Below are 24007 nucleotides of genomic sequence, written 5' to 3'. Positions count from 1 at the left end.
GCTCCCGCTAATTGTTTGGAAATAAGGCTTAAGCGGTGATTATTGGCTTCTTGCCACGTTACGGCGGGATCCCAAATTCGCCTAAGGGAGCGGGCCGGTTGCATCGCAAACTGTTTGGCGTCCGGCGCAGTTCTCATTTTTGGCCTCTCCTGCTATTCACCGGCCTTGTTGCGCTCTCGCTCGAGCGCAACGAGGCCAGGGAATTGCGCCCTAAATGTATGACCAGAGTAAGAATATTTTAAATGAGAAACTCTGCATGTCGAGGGTCCCAGGGAGGGTGGACATGGCAATGGTCTATCCCCATGGTACTGTCAGCTCTAAAGAGTACTACTTGTAAAATAAGTAAAGTAACCATAGTCCCAGGTTGCCATAGGCTGCTTTCCCCTTTGAGGGGGAGAGCTGACGGGTGGTGATTTAACCTGAGGATCATCACACCTCAGGCGAGGGGCAAGGTTGAGAAGGCGCGGTTTCATGAATAATCGTGTAAAATAGCTACTTATGACAAACAATTCATCCTAATGTTCCATTCTTTTCCAGGATGATCTCGGTACTCATCATAGATTCTAAACTCAAAACGAAAAATGTCGATCTTCTTCGTATTTCTGCCAACAAGGAAAAGTATGTTTGTTGTGTCTTTGGGAATTCCACCGAAAATCTTGCTCACAGTAAATGGAAGATGAGGGTTTATTGGAAGATTCTGTATGTGGTTTATTGTGAGTGCTGCGTTCTTCAAGAAACAATTTCATGAAATACTCTGGTCACAGAGCCGTGGAAGAATTGTGACACGGCTGCTGGACTGAAGGCTTCACTCTTTTATCTTCTCTGTTGAGACGGGCTTTTTCCAAGTTTGTGTCTGGATTATATTCCTCTACCCACTATTTTAACTCAGACACGCAGCTGTTTATTTTATATAATGTAATGCATTAATTAGGGCGACTGGCAGAGCAGTTTCAGTGCATTCTTTACCAATCTCACTATAGGTTTCTGTGCACTATAGAAACTGTTTCCACTGGACCTGGTGGTAGAGGGGCAGGAGGAGCTGCATAAAGCTACCTCTGTTGTCAGGTGACACACCAGGTGTATTGTCCGCTATCTTTGCTACACAACGGGAGTCTCCTGTGAAGTGAAAATGATAGTGGAGATGGTCCCCAGGAGATTGAAATTCAGCAGGGAGATATTGGCAGCTGTGCCATTCTTTTCACAAAGGCCCCTGTGTAGCACAGACAATATTGCCAATGGTTGGCAAGATCAGACTGCCCCTCATTTTTTTATACACTGGGCTTCTTCAAGAGTCGCATTGGGAGCATCTACAGTATCGGCCATTTGGAATACAGGAACAGGGGTAGGCCATTCAGTCACTCAAGTCTGTACCATCATTCAATTAGATCATGTCCGATCTTCCTTGATTCACAATTTAGAAATTTTCAACTGACCTACTTTGAAGGATAGATTTCCTAATTTCTTCTCCCCTTTCTGCGAAGAAGTACTTCCTGGCATCATGCTTGAATGGCCTTGCCCCCAGCATTAAATTTATGCTCCTTTACTCTGGACTCTCCCACCAAAGGAAATAGTTTCCCTCCAGTTATGCTATCAAATCTTTTAAATAGCAAAACCTGCTGCCCATGAATGTTCAAGCATTTAGCAGGGCCAACAGAGGCCATTCTGAGAAGACAGCAGAACATCAAAAAAACCTACTCCCACACTGATATCTCTGCTCTCGGCCTAATATACCTCTCCAGTGAAGCTCAACGAAAGCTTGAGCAATGGCACCTCAACTTTTAATTAGATGCTTTCCGGACTCAACATTGAGTCCAACGACTTCAGACCATGATTTCCGCTCCAATTTTCCTTTTCTTTGTTTGTTTCATTTTTTTTTCTTTCAGACGGCAGCACACCTGCTCCAGACACAACTTTTGCTACTTTTCTTGACCCATCACCTCTCTTTTTACCCCCGTAAGAAAGAATATCAGCACATTCTCTTCTATTATTCAATCTCACCTGTCTCTATCACAGACCTTCCTTTTGTCCTCGTCCCACCCATGCCCTGCTCAAGACGTATTACATCTCTAACTTTTCCCAGTTCTGCTGAAAGGTCATCAACCTGAAACAATAACTATTTCTTTCTCAACGGAGGCTGCTTATTTTTACCATTTCCTGCATTTATACCACAAAAGTGATTTTTCTGACAAAGCACATTAAATTAATCAGCACCATTTTTCCTGGTTGCACTGATCATTTGAAACTTGGTATTATTGTTTTTGTCCTGATGAGAACAAGATGAAAAGATTCAGCAACATGCTTCTCGGTACAGCAACTTTACAGTGCAGAGGATCATTGACTACACCCATGTTTTCATCTGGCCTCTCTGCTGTTCCCTATATGGCCTGAGAGAAAAAAATCTATTAGCTCACAGTGGATATGGTTTGGAACCACCAACACAGAGGGCAGCACGATAGCATAGTGGTTAGCACAGTTGCTTCAAGCTTCAGGGTGCCAGGTTCGATTCCCGGCACTGTCTGTGCAGAGTCTGCACGTTCTCCCCGTGTCTGTGTGGGTTTCTTCTGGGTGCTCCGATTTCCTCCCACAGTCCAAAGATATGCAGGTTAGGTGAATTGGCTATGCTAAATTGCCCTTAGTGTCCAAAAAGTAATATTGGGGTTATGGGGATAGGGGGGAGGTGTAGGCATAGGGTGGAGGTATGGGCTTAGGTAGGGTGCTCTTTCCAAGGGCCGGTGAAGACTCGATGGGCCAAATGGCCTCCTTCTGTACTGTAAATTCTATGATTCTATGATAATTGTGCAAGTCCTGGCTTATTTCTTGCAATCTCTCATTAAGTCTTTGGTTGATATCCTTACCTTTAGCTATGGCATCCTAATAGGAAGAGAAATAAATGGTGGAGGGGTTGCAACCGGTAGAATATGATCATCCACTGTCTGATGACATTTTTGCACAAACTACAGACAGGCGATTGCACAGCACCAGGGACCCGGGTTTGATTCCAGGCTTGGGTCACTGTACGGAGTCTGCACATTCTCCCCTGTCTGCGTTGGTTTCCGTTGGGTGAGACTAGGGGCTTTTCACAGTAACTTCATTGCAGTGTTAATGTAAGCCTATTTGTGACAATAATAAAAAAGATTATAACAGAGAATCGATGGGACTATGTAATCGAATGGCCAGCTCGCATACAGGGATTATTATTATTCTATAGTGACACCCTTGTAACCACAAGCAACATTTTTAAAAATATTTTCATTGAAGTCTTTTTCCTTGTAACAAATGAACATAATAATATAAAACGGATGCTTTAAGTCAGGACTGGACTCAAAGACCAGCGGAGGTAGCGATCTTGATCAATAAACGAGTGGCATTCGAGGCGGGGAGAATCGTGTCAGATATGAGGGGTAGGTACATAATGGTGAGTGGGAAGCTGGAGGGGGTGCGGGTGGTACTCGTGAATGTATAGGCTCCGAATTGGGACGATGTGGAATTTATGAGGTGGGTGTTAGGTAAGATCTCAGACTTAAGAGTCACATAACTTGATCATGGGGGGAGATTTTAATAGTCATTGATCCGGAATTGGACCGGTCAAAATCCAGGACAGGGAGGGTGCCAACCGCGGCAAAGGAATTATCATAGAATTTACAGTGCAGAAGGAGGCCATTCGGCTGATCGAGTCTGCACCAGCTCTTGGAAAGAGCATTCTACCCAAGGTCAACACCTTCACTCTATCCCCATAACCCAGTAACCCCACCCAACACTAAGGACAATTTTGGACACTAAGGGCAATTTATCATGGCCTATCCACCTATCCTGCACATCTTTAGACTGTGGGAGGAAACCTGAGCACCCGGAGGAAACCCACGCACACACGGGGAGGATGTGCAGACTCCACACAGACAGTGACCCAAGCTGGAAACGAACCTGGGACCCTGGAGCTGTGAAGCAATTGTGCTATCCACAATGCTACCGTACTGCCCAAGGGGTTTATGGAACAGATGGGGGGGAGTAGACTCATGGAGGTTTGCACGGCCAAGGGCCAAAGCGTTTTCTTTTTTCTCCCATGTCCACAAGGTATACTCTCGCATCGACTTTTTTGTTCTGAGCAAGGCTCTAATATCGGGGGGTGGTGGATACTGAGTACTCGGCAATCGCAGTGTCGGATCATGCCCCACATTGGGTGGAGCTACGGGTTAGTTTGGTGAGAGGACAACGCCCGCTATGGAGGCTGGATGCGGGATTGTTAGCGGACGAAGCAATCTGTGGGCGGGTTAACAAGTCCATCCAAAACTACCTGGAAACAAATGATACAGGGGAGGTCTCTGCAGCAATGGTTTGGGAAGCTTTGAGGGCAGTGGTAAGAGGGGAACTAATCTCGATACGGGCCCACAGAGAAAAGGTGGAACGGGCTGACAGGGACAGGTTAGTTGAGGAGATACTCCAGGTGGACAGGAGATACTCGGAGGCCCTACACGTGGGGCTACTGAGGGAGCGGTGGAGGTTACAGGTGGAGTTTGGGCTGTTGACCACAGGGAAAATGGTGGGACAGCTGAGGAAGGAAAGGGGGGCGATTTATGAGTATGGGGAAAAGGCTAGCAGAATGTTAGCACACCAGCTCAGAAAAAGGGAGGCAGCCAGGGAGATAGGGAGAGTAAAGAGTAGAGGTGGATCACGATCACGGTCCTGGACCCAGTGGGGGTGAATGAGGTGTTTAAGGACTTTTACAGCAAATTATATGAGTCAGAACCCCTGGCTGGGGTGGACGGGATGAGGAAGTTTTTGGGTCAGCTGAGGTTCCCAAGGGTGGATGAGGACTGATGGAAGGGCTGGGAGCCCCAATTGAAATTGAGGAAAGAATTGAGGGGCTGGAGGATATGCAGTCGGGCAAGGTCCCGTTGCCGGCCCGGATGGAATTCTATAAGAATTTTTCAGAGATATTGAGCCCATTGCTGGTGAGGACGTTTAATGAAGCAAGAGAGAAGGGAGTCCTCCCTCCAACAGGTCGGAGGGTGGTCGCAGGCCTTGATTTCATTGATCCTGAAACGGGAGAAGGATCCAGAGCAATGTGGGTCATACAGGTCAATTTCTCTACTGAATGTGGACGCCAAACCGCTGGCTAAGATACTGGCCACAAGGATAGAGGATTGTGTCCCGGGGGTGAAAATCAGATGGGATTTGTAAAGGGCAGGCAACTCAAGGCCAATGTTCGAAGGCTTTTAAATGTCATTATGATGCCCTCAGAAGGAGGAGAGATGGAGGTGGTGGTAGCGATGGATGTGGAGAAGGCTTTTGATCGGTTGGAGTGGGATTACCTGTGGGAGGCGCTGGGAAGGTTTGAGTTTGGTGAGGGCTTCATTGACTGGGTGCAGTACCTCTATCAGGCACCAGCAGCGAGTGTGAGTACGAACCGGCTGAGGTCGGGGTATTTTAAACTACACCGAGGGACGAGGCAAGGGTGCTCCCAATCCACGTTACTGTTTGCTCTGGCAATAGAGTTATTGGCCATGGCGTTAAAAGCCTCCAGGAACTGGAAAGGGCTGGTTCGGGAGGGGTGAAGCACCGGGTCTCGCTTTACACAGATGATCTGCTCTTGTATATTTCAGACCTGTTGAAGGGGATGGGGGAAGTTTTGCGGATCCTCGGTGAATTAGGTAATTTTTTGGGGTATAAATTGAACATGGGAAAAGCGATCCAGGCAAGAGGACAGGAGAAGAGACTGGGAGAGCTCCCATTTAGAATGGTAGGAAGGAGCTTTCGGTATCTGGGAATCCAGGTGGCTGGGGAATGGGAGGCACTGCACAAGTTAAACCTATTCTGGCCCGTAGAACAAATGAAAGAGGACTTTAAGAGATGGGACATGCTCCTGCTATCACTGCCGGGAAGGGTATCCGTGAAAATGACGGTCCCCCCTGATTTCTGTTTGTCTTTCAGTTTCCATCTTCATCCCAAGGGCCTTTTTCAAGTGGGTGAATAAACGTTATTGCGGGCTTTATGTGGGCAGGTAAAACCCCGCGAGTGAAGAAAATGTTGCTGGAGCGCAGTCGACGGGAGGATAGGTTTGGGGTTGCCAAACTTTTGCAATTACTACTGTGCGGCTGATATAGACATGATTAGGAAGTGGGTAGTGGAGGAGGGGTCGGTGTGGGAGCGTATGGAGGCGGGGTCACGTAAAGACACAGTTTTGGGAGCACTAATAATGGCACCTCTTCCGTTCTCACTGGCCCGATACTCCACAAGTCCGGTGGTGGTGGCGGCTCTGAGAATCTGGGGGCAAAGGAGGAGATTTAAGAGAGTGGAGGGAGCATCGGTTTGGACCCCGATTTATAATAATCATCGGTTTGTACTGGGTAGGCTAGATGGTGGGTTCTGGAGATGGCAAAGGGCAGGAATTAGGAGGATGGAGGATCTATTTATAGACGGGAACTTCCCCAGCTTGAAACCCTTGGAGGATAAATTTGAATTGCCAGCAGGGAATGGGTTTAGGTACTTGCAGGTGCGAGACTTCTTGAGAAAGTAGGTTCCGGCCTTTCTGCTGCTGCCGCTGTGGTGATATGCATCACGTAAATATACAAGGGGTTAATGTAGATACACTAGGACACTGTAAATACACAAGGGGTTAATGTAAATACACGAGGACTAAATAAACACTAGAGGGAGCATCAGAGACATCATGACACACAGACATTCAACCAATAGGTCAGTAAGAAAGGACACGACCAAAGGGCATTCAAGACACACACAGAGGTGACACTACCACAAGGGACAGGGGACACATGCTCTTTCTCTTTCCATAGGCAACACTCAGAGAGACAGGAGCAGCATCACACCCACCGCATGGATTAGAACAGACTGGTTAATTAGATTGAGTTACTATAGATAGAATAGCAGGAGAGTCAAACCCAAGTAGGAGAATTGTTAACTCTTCAATAAATGTGTTAAATCTATCTCCAAGTCTGAACCTTCCTTTGTCAGAGTATACATCAAGGAAGCAGCTTATGCTACGCGGAAAAGCATAACACAATAGCCGCCACAGGGGATACAGAACAGGGGCGAAATTCTCCGACCCCCAGCAGGGTCGGAGAATCGCCTGGGGCCGCAGAAAATCCCGCCCATGCCGTGGCAGAGATTCTCCACCACCCGGGAAGTGGCGGTGGCGGGAATCTCGCCACTCCGATCGGAGAGGCCCCTGCGGTGATTCTCCGGCCCGGATGGACCGAAGTCCCGCCGCTGGGAGGCCTCTCCCGCTGCCAAGGTTTGAACCACCTCTGGAACGGCGGGATCAGCGGCGCGAGCGGGCCCCGGGGTCTGGGGGGGGGGGGGGCGGGGGGCGATCGAACCCCAGGGGGTGCCCCCACGATGGCCTGGCCCGCGATCGGGGCCGCCCCGCTCAGACTCCGGGGCAGTGCCCTGGGTGCACTATTTCTCTTCCGCGGCCGCCACGGCCTTCGCCATGGGGGAAGCGGAAGAGAACCCCACATCGCGCATGCGCCGGCAGTGACGTCAGCGGCCAGCTGCCGCTGACGTCACTGCCGGCGCATGTGCCGACCGGCGAAAGCCTTTCGGCCAGCCCCGCTGCCGGGGGCGCTAGTTTTTAACGCCAGTCTTCTGGTGCAACCCGCTCCGGCGCGGGGCTGGGAGAATTCCCCACCTTTTGGGAGGCCCGACCCCTGAGTGGTTGGCGCTACTCCCCTACTCCGGGACCCTCCGTCACGCCGGGTAGGGGAGAATGCCGCCCCAGAGTAGTCCCCAGTTCTTGGGTAGGAGAGGGGAAGGTATCAGATATTTACCAGGAACTTTTGGATGCGGAGGAAACTCCGGTGGAGGAGCTTAAGGGCAAGTGGGAAGACAAGCTAGGAGGAGCGTTAGAGGCGGTTCTGTGGGCGGATGCCCTAAGCAGGGTTAATAGATCCTCATCATGTGCCAGGCTTAGCCTGAAACAATTCAAGGTAGTCCACCGTGCACACATGATGGTGGCCCGGATGAGCAAGTTTTTTGGGGTAGAGGACAGGTGTGCGAGGTTCGTGGGAAGTCCAGTAAAATCAGCCCACATGTTTTGGGCATGCCCGAAGCTTAGAGGATTTTGGCAGGGTTCGCAAAGGCAATGTCCACGGTGCTAAAAACACGGGTGGTACCGAGTCCGGACGTAGCGATCTTTGGAGTGTTGGAAGAGCCGGGAGTTCAGGGGGCGAAAGAGGCCGACGTCTTGGCCTTTGCCTCCCTGGTAGCCCGGAGAAGCGAAGCCCCCGAGTGTAGAGACCTGGATTAGTGACATGGCTGGGTTTCTCAGTCTCGAGAAAATAAAGTTCGCCTTAAGAGGATCAATGATTGGTTTCACCTGGAGGTGGCAGCCGTTCGTCAACTTTCTCGGGGAAAATTAAAGGGTGCGATTCTCCCAACGGGAGACTAAGGGCGCGATTCTCCGCTCTCACGCCGGTTCGGAGAATAGCGGGCCGCGCATATTTTTACAGCGACGCCGGTCTGACACCCTCCCGCTATTCTCCAAACCCCGCACAAACTACACGTCGGCATTCCCGGCAAAGGCCTCGAAAGACCCCCGACACGACCAGAAGCCCGACTTATTGGCCCCCCGCTATTCTCCGGCCCGGATGGGCCGAAGCCCCGACGTCCTCACGCTATGTTTTCACGCCGGGCAACACACCTGCTTTTGAAGTTCGTCAACCAGTCGTGCTGGCTGACGAGAGCTTCGAGTAGGTGAGCGCACCGCTCAGCGCACCGCTCAGCGCACTGCTGGAGTCTGGCCACAACGGGGAAGGCATCCCCGAGAATGGGAAGGGGTCCAGAGCGGGGGGGAGACTGAGGGGTGAGTGGGGGAGACTGAGTGGGGAGTGGGGGAGACGGAGGGGGGAGTGGGGGAGACTGAGGGGGCAGTGGGGGAGACTGAGGGGGCAGTGGGGAGACTGAGGGGGGAGTGGGGGGAGACGGAGGGGGGAGTGGGGGAGACGGAGGGGGGAGTGGGGGAGACTGAGGAGGGAGTGGGGGAGACGGAGGGGGGTGTGGGGAGATGGAGGGGGGCGTGGGGAGATGGAGGGGGAAGTGGGGGAGACTGAGGGGGGAGTGGGGGAGACGGAGGGGGGAATGGGGGAGACTGAGGAGGGAGTGGGGGAGACGGAGGGGGGAGTGGGGGAGACTGAGGAGGGAGTGGGGGAGACGGAGGGGGGAGTGGGGGAGACTGAGGGGGGAGTGGGGAGACGGAGGGGGGAGTGGGGGAAACTGAGGGAGGAGCGGGGGAGACGGAGGGGGGCGTGGGGAGACGGAGGGGGGAGTGGGGGGACTGAGGGGGGAGTGGGGAGACTGAGGGGGGAGTGGGGGAGACTGAGGGGGGAGTGGGGGAGACGGAGGGGGGAGTGGGGGAGACGGAGGGGGGAGTGGGGGAGACTGAGGGGGGAGTGGGGGAGACGGGGGGGGGAGTGGGGGCGTAGGGAGAGAGTGAGCGAGTGACTCGTCCAAGCCCGGTTACAAAATGTCTGCCACCATGCCATGGCGTGCCGGTCACGAGTACACGGCCGCTGGTTGCCCTGTGGCTTAAGGCCACAGGCCACTGACGCACCGGTGAAGAGGACGTAGTTAACTGCCCGTTGGATGCAGAAAGTGACCAGGGGTTAGCATGCCCGCGTGTCAGCAGCGTGACCAGGCCACCGGGACACACAGGTATCCCATGGCAGGTGGCTGCCGAGGTGTCGACTAACCTCCGTCTAACATGTCCCGTTTCTCTGCCCCCCCACCACCCTTTTGTAGGTTAGCACAATGCCTGCGAACAGAACGGCTATGTTGTGCGCAGTGGTTGGGGCCACTGCACCGCATTTGGAGATGGAGCAGCATCCACAGCCACAACCCGCAGTCGACGCAGGGCCAGCTGCAGCAGCAGAGGGAAGGGCCGAGGAGTTGCCAGTCGTCGAGCAGCATGGGGGGGAGGAGGAGGAGGGGGAGGAGGAGAGAGTGAGGGTGCAGCCACGACACCAGAGGCGACGACCAAGGCCGAGGGTGAACCATGTCTGGATCTCTTTCCGAACAACAACTAACAACGGCCAACGAGGAGACTCCGGCTGAGTAGGGGGACGGTGATACATATCTGTCACCTCGTGGCGCACCTCGCCCCACGTGGAATGGGGGGAGGACACGCGATCCCAGTTGCCATCAAGGTGACGGTCGCTCTTAATTTCTATGCGACCGGCTCCTTCCAGTCTCCGAGCGGGGACCTCTCCGGGATCTCCCAGTCATCGGTCCACAGGTGCATCCGGGATGTGACTGACGCCCTCTTTGCCATCGCGGACCGCTACATCACCTTTCCCGAGGACCGAGCAGCTCAAGACTCACGAGCTCGTGGATTTGCCAGCGTAGCCGGGATACAAAGGGTGCAGGGGGCAATCGATTGTGTTCACGTCCCCATGCGCCCGCCTGCAGGGGACAGGGAGGTGTTCACAAACAGGAGGGGGACATACTCCATGAATATCCAGGTGGTATGAGACCCCCACATGACGTTCATGAACGTCTGTGCAAGGTTCCCAGGGAGTGTGCATGACTCCTACATACTGGCGCAGTCGTACATCCCTGCGAAGTTTTAGGGACTTCCCCCCCGGCTGAGGGGCTGGTTGCTAGGCGACAGGGGTTATCCGCTGAGGTCTTGGTTGATGACGCCTATACGGAGGCCTCAGACCAATGTGGAAACACGATACAACGAGGCCCATGCAGCAACCAGGGGTGTGGTGGAGCGCTGCCTTGGCCTCCTGAAGATGAGATTCAGGTGCCTGGACCACTCTGGAGGGGCCCTGCAGTACCAGCCCGACAGGGTCGCTCGCATTGTTGTGGTCTGCTGTGCACTGCACAACATCGCGATGCAGAGGGGAGATGACCTGCTGCAGGAGGCGGAGGGACAGCCAGTGGTAGTGGTGCCAGCACAGAGGAGGAGGAGGAGGAGAAGGAGGAGGCTGGCGGAGTGGCGGGCGCAGCACGCAGACACGACCCAGGTGCTGGTGATGTCCAGGAGGCGGCACGACGGACCCGGCGAGGACGGTGGGCATGCGACGCCTTGGTGGCAGCACGGTTCACACGTCGCATGTGACGTCCCCGCTGAACACCAAACCACCACCTGCATCGCTAGTCGTGCAGAGGGTCAACACACAACTTCCACCACCACAACCCCCCCCCCACCCCCTCTCAGTGTACACTGCTCCACTTCGATATCACCCTTACCACTGGGTCCAGACGGTATGGCACAACATTGATGATTGTGTCAGCGGGTGTGATCAGTGCCATGTGGAATGATGACAGCCCGCTCTGCGAAGAGCTGTGAGCTCAGAATCGTTAGAGAGAGTCTGACCCATGGCAATAGCTGAACCATCCACCTTGGTGGCCGCTGAGTTCGTCACGGACACTCCATCACGTGCCCGCGTGGGCTAGCTGTGGGAGGGGGTGGGGGGAGGGGCAGGGACTAAACACCCGGCACCGAAGTTTCACCACTCGTCAACCCCAGCGACACTCGGTCACTATCACGATTCCTGTGGCTGTGGAACAATCACACAGTATTACAAGTATGGTGGAACAGTGCGTTTAATGTTAACAATAATTTGCAGGTGCCCTAGTCCCTACAACTAAACTGTGCCCTTCACCCGTGCCAACTTACTCAGTGTCTCTCTTTGTTGCCTTACGGGCCCTACCACTACGTCTAAGTGATTCCCCAGATGATACAGCAGGAGTGGAGGAGGACTGCTGCGAATCGCCCCCTTCGACTCGTTTCTCCTTCGGCAAGCGTTTCCTGGGGCGACCCGGCCTTGATGGGCCAGGCTGCTCTGCAGGCGTCTCGGGTGACATTGTGCCACCCTGCTCTGCCTGCTGCCCACCCGATGCACCAGGGATGGGACGGGGGGAGGCCGAGAATTCCGGGACGTCCCGTGATGGAGTTAATGGAACGGGCCCCGAAACCTCCTCCTCCCTCGGGGAGCCCGGTGGCCCCCGGGCCTCACTTTGGGACAGAGGTGCGAGCGGTGAGCTGCCCCGTCGCGCCACCGACACCTGGCGCTGCCAGTCCTGGAGGCCTGCAACGGTATCCACCAGGATCCGAAGGTTTGCAGAGACGGAGTCCAGGGAGTTAGACATTCCCGCCAGGGACTGTGCGATCTCAACCTGTGAGTGCACGACGCCATCCAGTACATTTGTCAGGCGGTTGATGCTCTCCGCGACTGACTGCTGGGACTGTGCCATCGACTGCCGTGACTGTGCCATGGCGTGCTGCGACTGGGCCATGACCTGCTGAGACTCGGTCAAGGCCCGCAGCGCGCCGGCAATGTCGTGTTGGCTCTGGCTGCCTGTGAGAGGGCAACCCTGTCCAGGGCTGAGGATGACGCGTGCACATTAAGCCCAACGCCTTGCATAATCTGACCCATTGCCTCCACCGCGGATGCCATCCGTGCGGTGTCGGACTGGTTTGCTGCCATGAGCGGCACCACTCCCTGCTCGTGGACGCGGTCCGACTCCTCTAACAGCGTCTGCAGAGTCCGGAAGACAGCTCTCATCCCGTCATTGTGTCCCTGGGTTTCTTGATGCATCGGCTGTGCATTGAGTGGGTTGAGAAACTCCAGGAACTCGGAAAACGTCTGGGAGCCAGCTGGATGCTGGGCCTGGCCTGCCCTCCACCAGTCCGGGCCCTCGGCTGCTCCGACCTCCACCTGCTGTACCTGCTCAGCTGTGATGTGCGACCCAGACTGTGACCCAGGAGCCTCATCACTAAATAGGCCAACCGGGGTGAGTGTCTCTGGGATGGTGGATGGTGTGGGAGATAGCTATGCCGCAAGCTCGAGGTCGTCTTGGGTGGATGCCTCCTCTATGTCATCGGCCCGCTGAGAGGCCGCGGGGCATTCGCGGGCCATTTCTCTCTCTTGCTCTCTCGCCGCTCTCTGGGCGACCTGCTCCACAGATTCGGTTGGGGAGGATGGGACTCCCCGCTGATCGGGCACCCTCTGTTGTGCGGCCCTGGATGAGGTGGGGGCAGATGCCTGTGTCCGCCTGGAGGCAGACGGCCCTGGTCGTTCGGCATCACGTCCTAGGGAAGAGAATGAAACGTGTTATTTAGAGACGCTCGGCCGGGCGCTGGACGGTCCCAGTGGGCAGGTTGTGAAGGGACAGAGGATGGGGGAGGTGTTCCAGTGGGCAGGGTGTGTGAAGGGACAGAGGATGGGGGAGGTGTTCCAGTGGACAGGGTGTGTGAAGGGACAGAGGATGGGGGTGGTGTCCAAGTGGGCAGGGTGTATGAAGGGACAGAGGATGGGGGAGGTGATCAAGTGGGCAGGGTGTGTGAAGGGACAGAGGATGGGGAAGGTGTTCCAGTGGGCAGGGTGTGTGAAGGGACAGAGGATGGGGGAGGTGTTCCAGTGGGCAGGGTGTGTGAAGGGACAGAGGATGTGGAAGGTGTTCCAGTGGGCAGGGTGTGTGAAGGGACAGAGGATGGGGGAGGTGTTCCAGTGGGCAGGGTGTGTGAAGGGACAGAGGATGGGGGAGGTTCCAGTGGGCAGGGTGTGTGAAGGGACAGAGGATGGGGGAGGTGTTCCAGTGGGCAGGGTGTGTGAAGGGACAGAGGATGGGGGAGGTGTCCAAGTGGGCAGGTTGTGTGAAGGGTCAGAGGATGGGGGAGGTGTTCCAGTGGGCAGGGTGTGTGAAGGGACAGAGGATGGGGGAGGTGTTCCAGTGGGCAGGGTGTGTGAAGGGACAGAGGATGGGGGAGGTGTTCCAGTGGGCAGGGTGTGTGAAGGGACAGAGGAAGGAGGAGGTGTCCAAGTGGGCAGGGTGTGTGAAGGGACAGAGGATGGGGGAGGGGGGTTGTTTGTCATGCAGGGTTGTCTCACTTGTTGCAGCTCCGCCAACCTCGCATTGCGCGATCTCTCGGGTGGCAGATCCCCCAACAAGGTCCAGTGCCCTCTGCTCAAACGTGGTGAGGGGGTGCAGGATGGGCGAACCCCCTCCAGTCTTGTTCCGCTAACGAGTGTTGTGAGCGGTCTTGTCCTGTTGGGGGAGGGGGCATAGGTAGATCATCACAATACGGCAGGTATCAGCAGTCCGTTCAGATACTGGCACAGTTTGGGGGTCAAGTTGTAATAAGACCATTGCATCTCTCCACGGGGGCCAGAGCGCTGGGTCTGTGACTACTTTGTGAACCACCCTCAACTCACTCTGCCTCAATCCCCCTCCACCATTTCCAGCTTTGGACAGTATTTAAGCTGTCTGGACACATCACAGGATGCTTTGCAGCACAGTTGTTTCCATCCTCACCCCAAACCTCTGATCCAGGTCTCCAGGAACATCGTTGTGTGCCTCGGGCACAGTAAATTTGCTTTACAGAAAGAGTCAAATGCAGAATGCATACTTGTGCAGGGGGAAGCAGCAAAACTGAAGGTTTATTATTTATTATTATTTTTGCATGGGATGTGGGCATCCCTGTAAAGGTTGGCATTTGTCGCCCATCCCTCATTGCCCTGAGGGGTAGTAAGCTGCCTTCTTGAACCGCTGCAGTTCTATCAGAAACAAACTCACTGGAACAGTTTTCCTGAGAATCTGAAATACTGGTGCACCACGAAAAGCTAAATTATTAATGCAAGATAAATTTAGCAAAATGTCTGAGTTGAGTGGTGTGTGAATGATGTCAATTCTTCCATCTGGCACTTCCAGCAGATAGCTGCACTTGTATCGGAACCAACCCATAATTCCCTCAAATATAGTTTGATGGATATCTGAACCAATTCGGTGTTTTGATAATCATAGAATTATAGAATTTACAGTGCAGAAGGAGGCCATTCGGCCCATCAAGTCTGCACCAGCTCTTGGAAAGAGCACCCTGCCCAAGGTCAACACCTCCACCCTATCCCCATAACCCAGTGACCCCACCCAACACTAAGGGCACTTTTGGACACGAAGGGCAATTTAGCATGGCCAATCCACCTAACCTGCACATCTTTGGACTGTGGGAGGAAACCGGAGCACCCGGAGGAAACCCACGCACACACGGGGAGAACGTGCAGACTCCGCAGAGACAGTGACCCAAGCTGGGAATCGAACCTGGGACCCCAGAGCTGTGAAGCAATTGTGCTAACCACCATGCTACCGTGCTGCCCATTCTAGCCCATTACACTCTAGCACTTGTAATGGTTAATTCATCTTATGTTTTTCTGATTCATTCAGGGGATGTAAGGCTGGGCCAGCATTTATTTGAGTGGTTTGCTGGGCCCATTGCTGTTGATCTGGAGTCATGTGGAGGCCAGATCAGGTAAGAATGGCAGATTCCCTCCCTTTAAGAGCATTAGTGAAACAGATGGAGTTTTCTTTTACCTGGTCTGGCCTACATGTGACCCAGACCCACATCAATATGGCGGACTCTTAACTGTGTGAAATGGTGGTGCAGATCACTCAGTTCACGGGCTATGAGGGACGAGCAGCAATTGTTGCCCTTGCCAACAGTGCCCACATCCCATGAGGGAATAAGTAAAAGTGTAAAGTTGGGATCAGCATGCTGTGAGCTCACTGGATATTGGTGCAACAGCAGACTCAATTGATGGCAGAACAAACTGCTGACGGAGATACTCAGTGTATTTGCTGACCTGCTAGACAGCCTTCTGTCGTTGTCAAGGAGCTCTGAGGAGTCTTGGCAGAGGGCATGGTATCGAGACAGTTCTCTCCACAGCCTCTGCTCCTTTCAAGTTGCGGACCCAAAGGCACTGCAAACTCAGCCACCATACATGTTGCAACCTTTGTGTGGACAGGTCAACAAACCTCTGGCCTCCCGGTGAGGATACAGTTGCATTCCCTGCCAAATCCAGGAACTTACCCTCCCAAATCAACACTCCACTGCACGTCCAGAGCCTTCGCAATAGTTATTTGCAAATGACTTACCTACATGTTGGGTGCCTGGAGTTTTCAATAAGCTCCTGCTGGGCCCGACATGCAATTGAACGCATGTTCTCTGGTGAGTGACAAGCAAATGCGTTGAATGGACCTGTGTGGTCCAGGTTTCCAAATGGAACATTAAATCAGGACTGAGTAACATCACTGTGGTGAATCACAGTAGCGTAATTCACACTGTATTACACATGTTGTACTATGTCTCTGTAAGCTCGGCACACGAGCAGTTGCGCTGCTCTGCCACTAGGGGGAGATGCACTGGGAGTGTACGGGAGTTTGTACTGGGCTCCACCCTTGGCTCCACCCACGACTCCTCCCCCTAACCGGAAGTATAAAGGTTGATGCTGAGGGCCTGCCTGCCAGTTCATCTGGAGTTCATCGTGTCACAGGCAGGCTCTGTTGTAAGACAATTAAAACCACTGTTCACTTCTAACCACGTGTCGCGTGAATTGATGGTCTCATCAATCACCAGTTCAGGTGTTCCTGGCAGACGCAGGTGGTGCCCACACAAGTGTCTTTCTCAGCACGAAAAGCTAGGTGGGCTTTGCTACAAATGTCAAAGCTCCAATTCCAGTGGCACTCTGGAACCAAATTTCACACCAACTCTCTGTTACATGATAACTTAATGACTCAGATAAAGAAACAAAAAGTAATGTATCTCCGGGGGACATAGATTCAAGATAGAGGCAGAAGGTGTAGAGGGAACATGGGGAAGAAAGTTTTTATGCAGAGGATAGTAGGAATCTGGAATTCGTTGCCTGAGTTGGTGGTGGAGGTAGAGACTCTAAATTCTTTTAAAAAGCTCCTGCATTTGCACCTTAAGTGCTGTAAACTACAGGGCTATGGATCGGGTGCAGGGAGGTGGGATTAGAAAAGGCACCTGGGTGTCCTCGGCTGGCATGGACATGATGGGCCGAATGACCTCCTTCTGTGCTGTAACTTTTCTATGGTTCTAGGTTTGCTGGTGATACAAAGTTGAATGAGACTAAAAGCTACGAGGAGACAGAGGCTGTAAAGGGATGTAGCAAGTTTAAGTGAGTGGGCAACAAGGTGGTAGATAGATTATAGTGCAGGGAAGTGTGAGGTTATTCACTTTGGTTGTAAGAATAGCAAAGCAGAATATTTTTAAAAATCATGAAATTTTCAAATAGAGACTGGGGTACATTATTACAGAAAATTAGCATGGAGGTACTGCAAGCAATTAGGAAGGCAAAACGCACGTTGGACTTTACTGCATGTAAATTAAAATACAAAATTTATGGGTCAGGATTCGCCAAGCGTGTGCCGGGTTGAAGAATCGATGGGGGGGGGACACGCAAATCCCGCCATGCCGCTCTGACGCCGGGATGCTGATTCTCCGGTGACCGGTGAATCGGGCTGGTGCGGTCGCCGTGCCGATTCTGCACGCTCGACGGGCCGAGTGCCCACCGAGTTCTGCCGGCGTCGTTTGCGTATGGTCCTACCTGGCGTGACCTCAGCATTCTGGCTGCGGGGTCCGTCCTGGTGGGGAGGTGGGGGGAGCCGACTCCGAGGGGGGGCCTTCACGATGACCAGGCCCGCGATCGGGGGCAACCGACTGGCGGGTGCGTTAATTCCAATGGGGCCTATGTTCCTCCGCGCCAGGCCCCTGTAGGGCTCCGCCATGTTGCCCACGGGCTAGTGCAGAGACGGCCGTGGCGTACATGTGCGGTCCCGCGCCGGCTGTGGCGCGCATGCGCGGACCTGTGCCGGCCATTGCGGGCCGGCTTTCAGTGCCAGAGCAGCGCACAGCACTCTGGCGCCGTTCTAGCCCTCAAGGACGGGAAGAATAACAGGGCCTGGAAGCCCATTGACGCCGGCGTCACTCGCGCGGTTTTGACGCTGGCCCTTAACACTTTGCATTTTGCATAACCCTTAACATTTTGGAGAATCCCGGCCAAGGTGTCTGACTACAATTAAGTCACCATTTCTAAGGAAGGAACCAGTTGCCTTGTATGCAATAAAGCAAGGGTTCACTAGATTGGTTCCTGGAATGAGAGGCTGAGTAAAATGAGTCTATGCTCTCCAGGATTCAGAAAAATGAGAAGTGATCTTGTTGAAACATACAAGATTGTGAAGGGTCTTGACAAGGTAGACACTGAGTGGCATTTCCCCTGGCTGGGGAATCTTTTTTTATTAATTTCCAAGATGTGGGCACCACTGGCTAGATCAGCAGATGGCATGACCATAGTGGGTCAGATCTTGAACGATGATGAATCACAGTACAGGAGGAAGATAGAGAACCTAGTGGGATGGTGCAATGACAAGAATCTAGCCCACAATGTCAGCAAAACTAAGGAGCTGGTCATTGACTTTAGGAAGCGAAGCATCGTACACACCGCTGTCTGCATCAATGGTGCCAAGGTGGATATGGCTGACAGCTTCAAATTCGTAGGTGCCCATCACCAACAATTTGTCCTGGTCCACCCATGTCGATGCTATGACCAAGAAAGCACAACAGCGCCTATACTTCCTCAGGAAACTAAGGAAATTTGGCATGTCCATATTGACTAACACTAATTTTTACAAATGCACCACAGAAAGCATCCTACCTGGCTGCATTCAACAATGGAGCTTTCCCAACCTTTTGGGATACAGAATTCCAAAGATTCACAATCCTTTGCGTGAAGAAAGGTCTCCTTATCTCTGTCGTAAATCTCAACTGCTTGGTCAAGAACGGAAGCAACTACAGAGAGTCGTGAACAAAGCCCAGTCCATCACGTGCAACCGTCTCCCATCCATTGACTCTGTCTACACCTCCCACCGCCGAGGGAAGGCAGACAGCATAAACAAAGACCCCTCCCACCCGTTATTCTCTCTTCCAACATCTTCCATCAGGCAGGAGGTACAAAAGTCTGAGAACATGCACTAACAGGTTCAAAAACAGCGTCTTCCCTGCTGTTACCAGACTCCTGACCGATCCTCTTATGGAATGAACTGATCTCTCCATGCATCTTCTCTACTGAGATCTCTACACTCCGTATGCTTCACTGATATCTGTGTCTATGTATTAACATTGTGTATTTGTCATATGTTCTATGTTTTTTTATGCATGGAACGATCTATCTGGACTGTACGCAAAACAATACTGTACCTCGGCACACGTGACAATAAATCAATTCCAAACTTATTGCCCATCCCGAATTGCCCTTGAGAAGGTGGTGGTAAGCTGCCTTCTTGAACCAGTGCAGGCGTGTGGTATTGAACACTCACAATGCAGTTTGGTAGGGAGTTGCAGGATTTTGACCCAGTGACAGTGAAGCAACAGCGATATATTTCTATGTCAGGATGATGAGTGACTTGGAGGGGAAATTCCAAGTTGTGGTGTTTCAATATGTCAAATCTAGAACACAGGGACACAGTCACAGGGTGATGAGATTTAGGACAGAGATAAGGTGACATTTCTTCACTCTAAGGATTGTGAATCTTTGGAATTTTGTTTCCCAAAATGTTGGGAAAGCTCCATCGTTCAAAGTATTTAAGGCTGAGATGAGACATAGTTTAGTCTCTCAAGTAATCAAGGGATATGTGAAATGGGCGCGCAAGTGGCATTGACTGGGCGAGAAAGGTACGGCTTGGCGGCACAGTGGTTAGCACTGCTGCCTCACATCACCAGAGACCTGGGATCAATTCTGGCCATGGGTGACCATATGTGTGGAGTTTGCACATTCTTCCCGTGTCTGCATTGGTTTCCTCCGGGTGCACCAGTTTCCTCCCACAGTCCAAGGATGTGCAGGTTGGGTGCATTGGCCATGCTAAATTGCCCCTTAACATCCATAGGTTACCTGAGGTTACCGGAATAGGGTGGGGCTGCGGGCCTAAATAGGGTGCTCTTTCAGAGGGTCGGTGCAGACTTGATGGGCCTTCTGCATTGTAGGGTTTCTATAAGGCAGAAAATCGTCCAAGATCATTTTGAATTAAGGGGCAGGCTTGACGGTCAATCAACAAAGAACAAAGAACAATACTGCACAGGAACTAGAGATAGTCAACATGGTTTTGTGAAGGGTAGGTCGTGCCTCACAAACCTTATTGAGTTCTTTGAGAAGGTGACCAAACAGGTGGATGAGGGTAAAGCAGTTGATGTGGTGTATATGGATTTCAGTAAAGCGTTTGATAAGGTTCCCCATGGTAGGCTATTGCAGAAAATATTGCAGAGGCATGGGATTCAGGGTGATTTAGCAGTTTGGATCAGAAATTGGCTAGCTGGAAGAAGACAAAGGGTTGTGGTTGATGGTAAATGTTCAGACTGGAGTCCAGTTACTAGTGGTGTACCACAAGGATCTGTTTTGGGGCCACTGCTGTTTTTCATTTTTATAAATGACCTGGAGGAGGGCGTAGAAGCATGGGTGAGTAAATTTGCAGATGACACTAAAGTCGGTGGAGTAGTGGACAGTGCGGAAGGATGTTACAAGTTACAGAGGGACATAGATAAGCTGCAGCGCCTGGCTGAGAGGTGGCAAATGGAGTTCAATGCAGAAAAGTGTGAGTTAATTAATTTTGGAAGGAATAACAGGAAGACAGAGTACTGGGCTAATGGTAAGATTCTTGGTAGTGTGGATGAGCAGAGAGATCTCGGTGTCCATGTACATAGATCCCTGAAAGTTGCCACCCAGGTTGAGAGGGTTGTTAAGAAGGCGTACGGTGTGTCAGCTTTTATTTGTAGAGGAATTGAGTTTTGGAGCCATGAGGTCATGTTGCAGTTGTACAAAACTCTGGTGCGGCTGCATTTGGAGTATTGCCTGCAGTTCTGGTCGCCGCATTATAGGAAGGATGTGGAAGCATTGGAAAGGTGCAGAGGAGATTTACCAGGATGTTGCCTGGTATGGAGGGAAGATCTTATGAGGAAAGGCTGAGGGACTTGAGGCTGTTTTCGTCAGAGAGAAGAAGGTTAAGTGGTGACTTAATTGAGGCATACGAGATGATCAGAGGATTAGATAGGGTGGACAGTGAGAGTCTTTTTCCTCGGATGGTGATGTCTAGCACGAGGGGACATAGCTTTAAATTGAGGGGAGATAGATATAGGACAGATGTCAGAGGTAGGTTCTTTACTCAAAGAGTAGTAAGGGTGTGGAATGCCCTGCCTGCAACAGTAGTGGACTCGCCAACACTAAGGGCATTCAAATGGTCATTGGATAGACATATGGACGATAAGGGAATAGTGTAGATGGGCTTTAGAGGGGTTTCACAGGACGGCGCAATATCGAGGGCCGAAGGGCCTGTACTGCGCTGTAATGTTCTTTGTTCTATGGAACAGGCCCTTCGGCCCTCCAAGTCTGTACCGGTCATGATACCAACCTTTGCCAAAACCCTCAGCACTTCCTTGTGCCTTATCCCTCTGTACCCATCTTATTCATGTGTTTGTCAAGATGCCTTTTGAACGCCGTTAATGTATCTGATTCCACAACTTCCCCTGGCAACGCGTTCCAGGCAGTCACCACCCACTGCGTAAAAAAACCTGTCTCACACGTCTCTTCTAAACTTTGCCCCACAGACCTTAAACCTATGCCCCTGGTGACTGAGCCCTCCACCTTGGGAAAGAGTGTCTTCCCATCCACTCTTTCCATGCCCTCATAATCTTGTAGGCCTCTATCAGGTCACCCCACAACCTCCGTCTTTCTAATAAAAACAGACCAAGTCTCTTCAGCCTCTCCACATAGCTAACACCCTCCAGACCAGGCAAAACGGTCTTATTTCTCAGGTTCTTATGTTCTAATTTTAAGTGGTCACAGTCTCCCTCACCAGAAAGTCAAGATCTTCTATTGAATAGTGAAGACCCCAGAAAAGAACGGCAAGGTGCAGTGTATCTGAATGTGTCAAACATCTGTACAGGAACAAAACATGTATAAAACATAAACCGTTTCTATTGTTTCACTGTTCAAATATTTCTTGTTTAGCTAAAGATTTACATCAGTTTCTACTTTTATTTTAGTTTTCCAGCATTTGCATTTTTGCCTTTTTAATCTTTCACTGTCATTTATCACCATTTCCCCCCCGAACAAACTAGGCTTGCGCCGATAGAAAAGTTGAGATCTGGGTTCATTAATTTAAATGCGAGAAGAAATCTTATGCATGTGCACTTATGGCATGCAGCTTTGCCCACCGGGGATGTATGTAAGAATATCGCAGGAACACTCCCCACAAAGAAAAGGATATGGAGCACACCCTCAATTTCCAGCCCCCGGGAGCTGAGGCTGCGACTGCAAGCTCATAAAACATACATTGTGGTATCCAGTTGCTTTGTCTTAAGCTATAAAAGTTACTTGATATTGGAAAACCATACATTTGCTTTGTGAACTTACTATGCAAGAGGCAGCAGCTCTGAAATTTTTTTTAAAAATCTCATAATAGCTCCTGCAAAGTATAAGATTGTGTTGTAGGGAAGGAGTATGTGTGGCAACGTTTCAACACCTGAAAGGCTGTTAACCGAATCTCTATGTTGAGAGTAATGTTTCTTTGTATACTTGCTGATGATTGATATTGTGCATGCATCTTAAGCTAAGAGCTGTGGGTAGTATGTAAGTGAATGTTCTTTCATAATCAGCAAATTCCAAGGCTCTGATAACTGACATCACTGCTTTCACAAGTGTTTGCTGTGCCTATATCTTTATCTTAGTTTGCTAACGGCAATTTTCTTCATCAAACAAGTGGTAGACATCTGACCTGTTCCACCTAATGGATGCCAAAGGAGCGATATGCCTAAAGGGAAATCTGTCTGGTGCACTGCAACAGATAAAACTGACTTTGCTTATGTAGTAACACGGTAGAGATTGTGTAAATCTGAAAGATAATTACATTTAATGGAAACAGATCTTTCCTTACTTCTTTGCCAACAGGTTATCAGTATTATTAATCATTAATTTAACCGTCTTCACGTCTTTATTTGTTGCAGGGGTAAACAGGCATGAACACAATGATAATTGATTCAGGCGTGGATTCAAAACTTAAAAAGGAACAATGTCCAAACTTGAAAAGGATGCCTTGCAAGTTATCATGAAATTACATTTCAATGGAACAATTAACTGATCAATTGTAAAATGCAACTAAAAAGAATCAATAATAATGACACAAACAATGTTAATGCCCCTCACTTATATTAACCATCACACAAGTCACAGTAGTACAAATGTTAAAATGTCAATATTAATGAGCTGGGATTACTCTGTTGAAGCATGTTGCCAATTCGCACTGGAGACGCCAATAATGTTGCTCTTTTTAACTGGATACTGATATGACAGTTATTAATGATGATATTGCTTTTCAGAGTCGCCAGGTATCAAATGATACCACCACAAGGTTTTACCGGATATCGATCAAAGACCCAACAACCAGTTAGTTAGTTCAAGTTCAATGATAGTTTATTTACACACAAGAATTACTTAGAAATGCAACACAAAACACTACAAGCTGAATTACACCTAATAATACAACAACCTGTACTTAACTTCAGGCACCCGGCTTTATGCAGAAGAACAAGGCCTTTGTTCGGATCGTGCGTGGCTGGGCCTGGAGAAGTGACTTCGTTTCTGCTGGGCTCATCCGTCTGGTAGCGATCGTTGGTCTTGAACTTGTCCTCTGGTCGTGATGCTGCACTCGGTTTTAGGCGTAGGTCGGGGCCAAGAGAGACTGAGCGCCGGGGCCAAGAGAGACCCACACATGGCAGTGTCTCTTTTTATCCTTCGGGGGGGGGGGGGGGTCGCGCTCTTTTAGGTGGTCCCTAGCTTTGGACCCAATAATTCGGCAGGCTTCGATTACTGCCTTCGATTTTAGCCAATAAAGGGGCGGGTGCCTTGATGGCTGGGCATGTCCTGAGCGGTCATTGACCGTGGCTGTTTGGGCTTCCTGGGTGAAGGGAGTGGTGCCGATGAGTCTGTATCTGTATCTGATACCTGAGTATAAGTCTTTTGTTCTGGGGAAATGGGCCATTAGAAGGTAAATCGGCTGATGTTTTTGCTAGTGTCTGGTTATCGAGTAGCCAAGATACACTTAAGCTCTGAGTTCTTCTGGATCCTGCATTGGCCATATTTCCCGTGATTCTTTGCAAGTGGCCATACTTCCCTTTCTAAGTGGCCATGTTTCCCTTTGTAAGTGG

At 51.2% G+C, this 24007-nt stretch overlaps 1 pseudogene; it reads left to right on the top strand.

Annotated features, from left to right (window-relative positions):
- Positions 1–22885, top strand: part of LOC119970686 — a 216920-nt pseudogene extending 194035 nt beyond the window's left edge.
- The last annotated feature ends 1122 nt before the right edge of the window (positions 22886–24007 follow it).

This window comes from Scyliorhinus canicula, chromosome 8 (genome assembly GCF_902713615.1).
Source record: "Scyliorhinus canicula chromosome 8, sScyCan1.1, whole genome shotgun sequence".
Taxonomy (NCBI): Eukaryota; Metazoa; Chordata; class Chondrichthyes; order Carcharhiniformes; family Scyliorhinidae; genus Scyliorhinus; species Scyliorhinus canicula.
The sequence above is the reverse complement of the archived record's forward strand: the minus strand, read 5'-3'. Positions and strand labels throughout refer to the sequence as shown.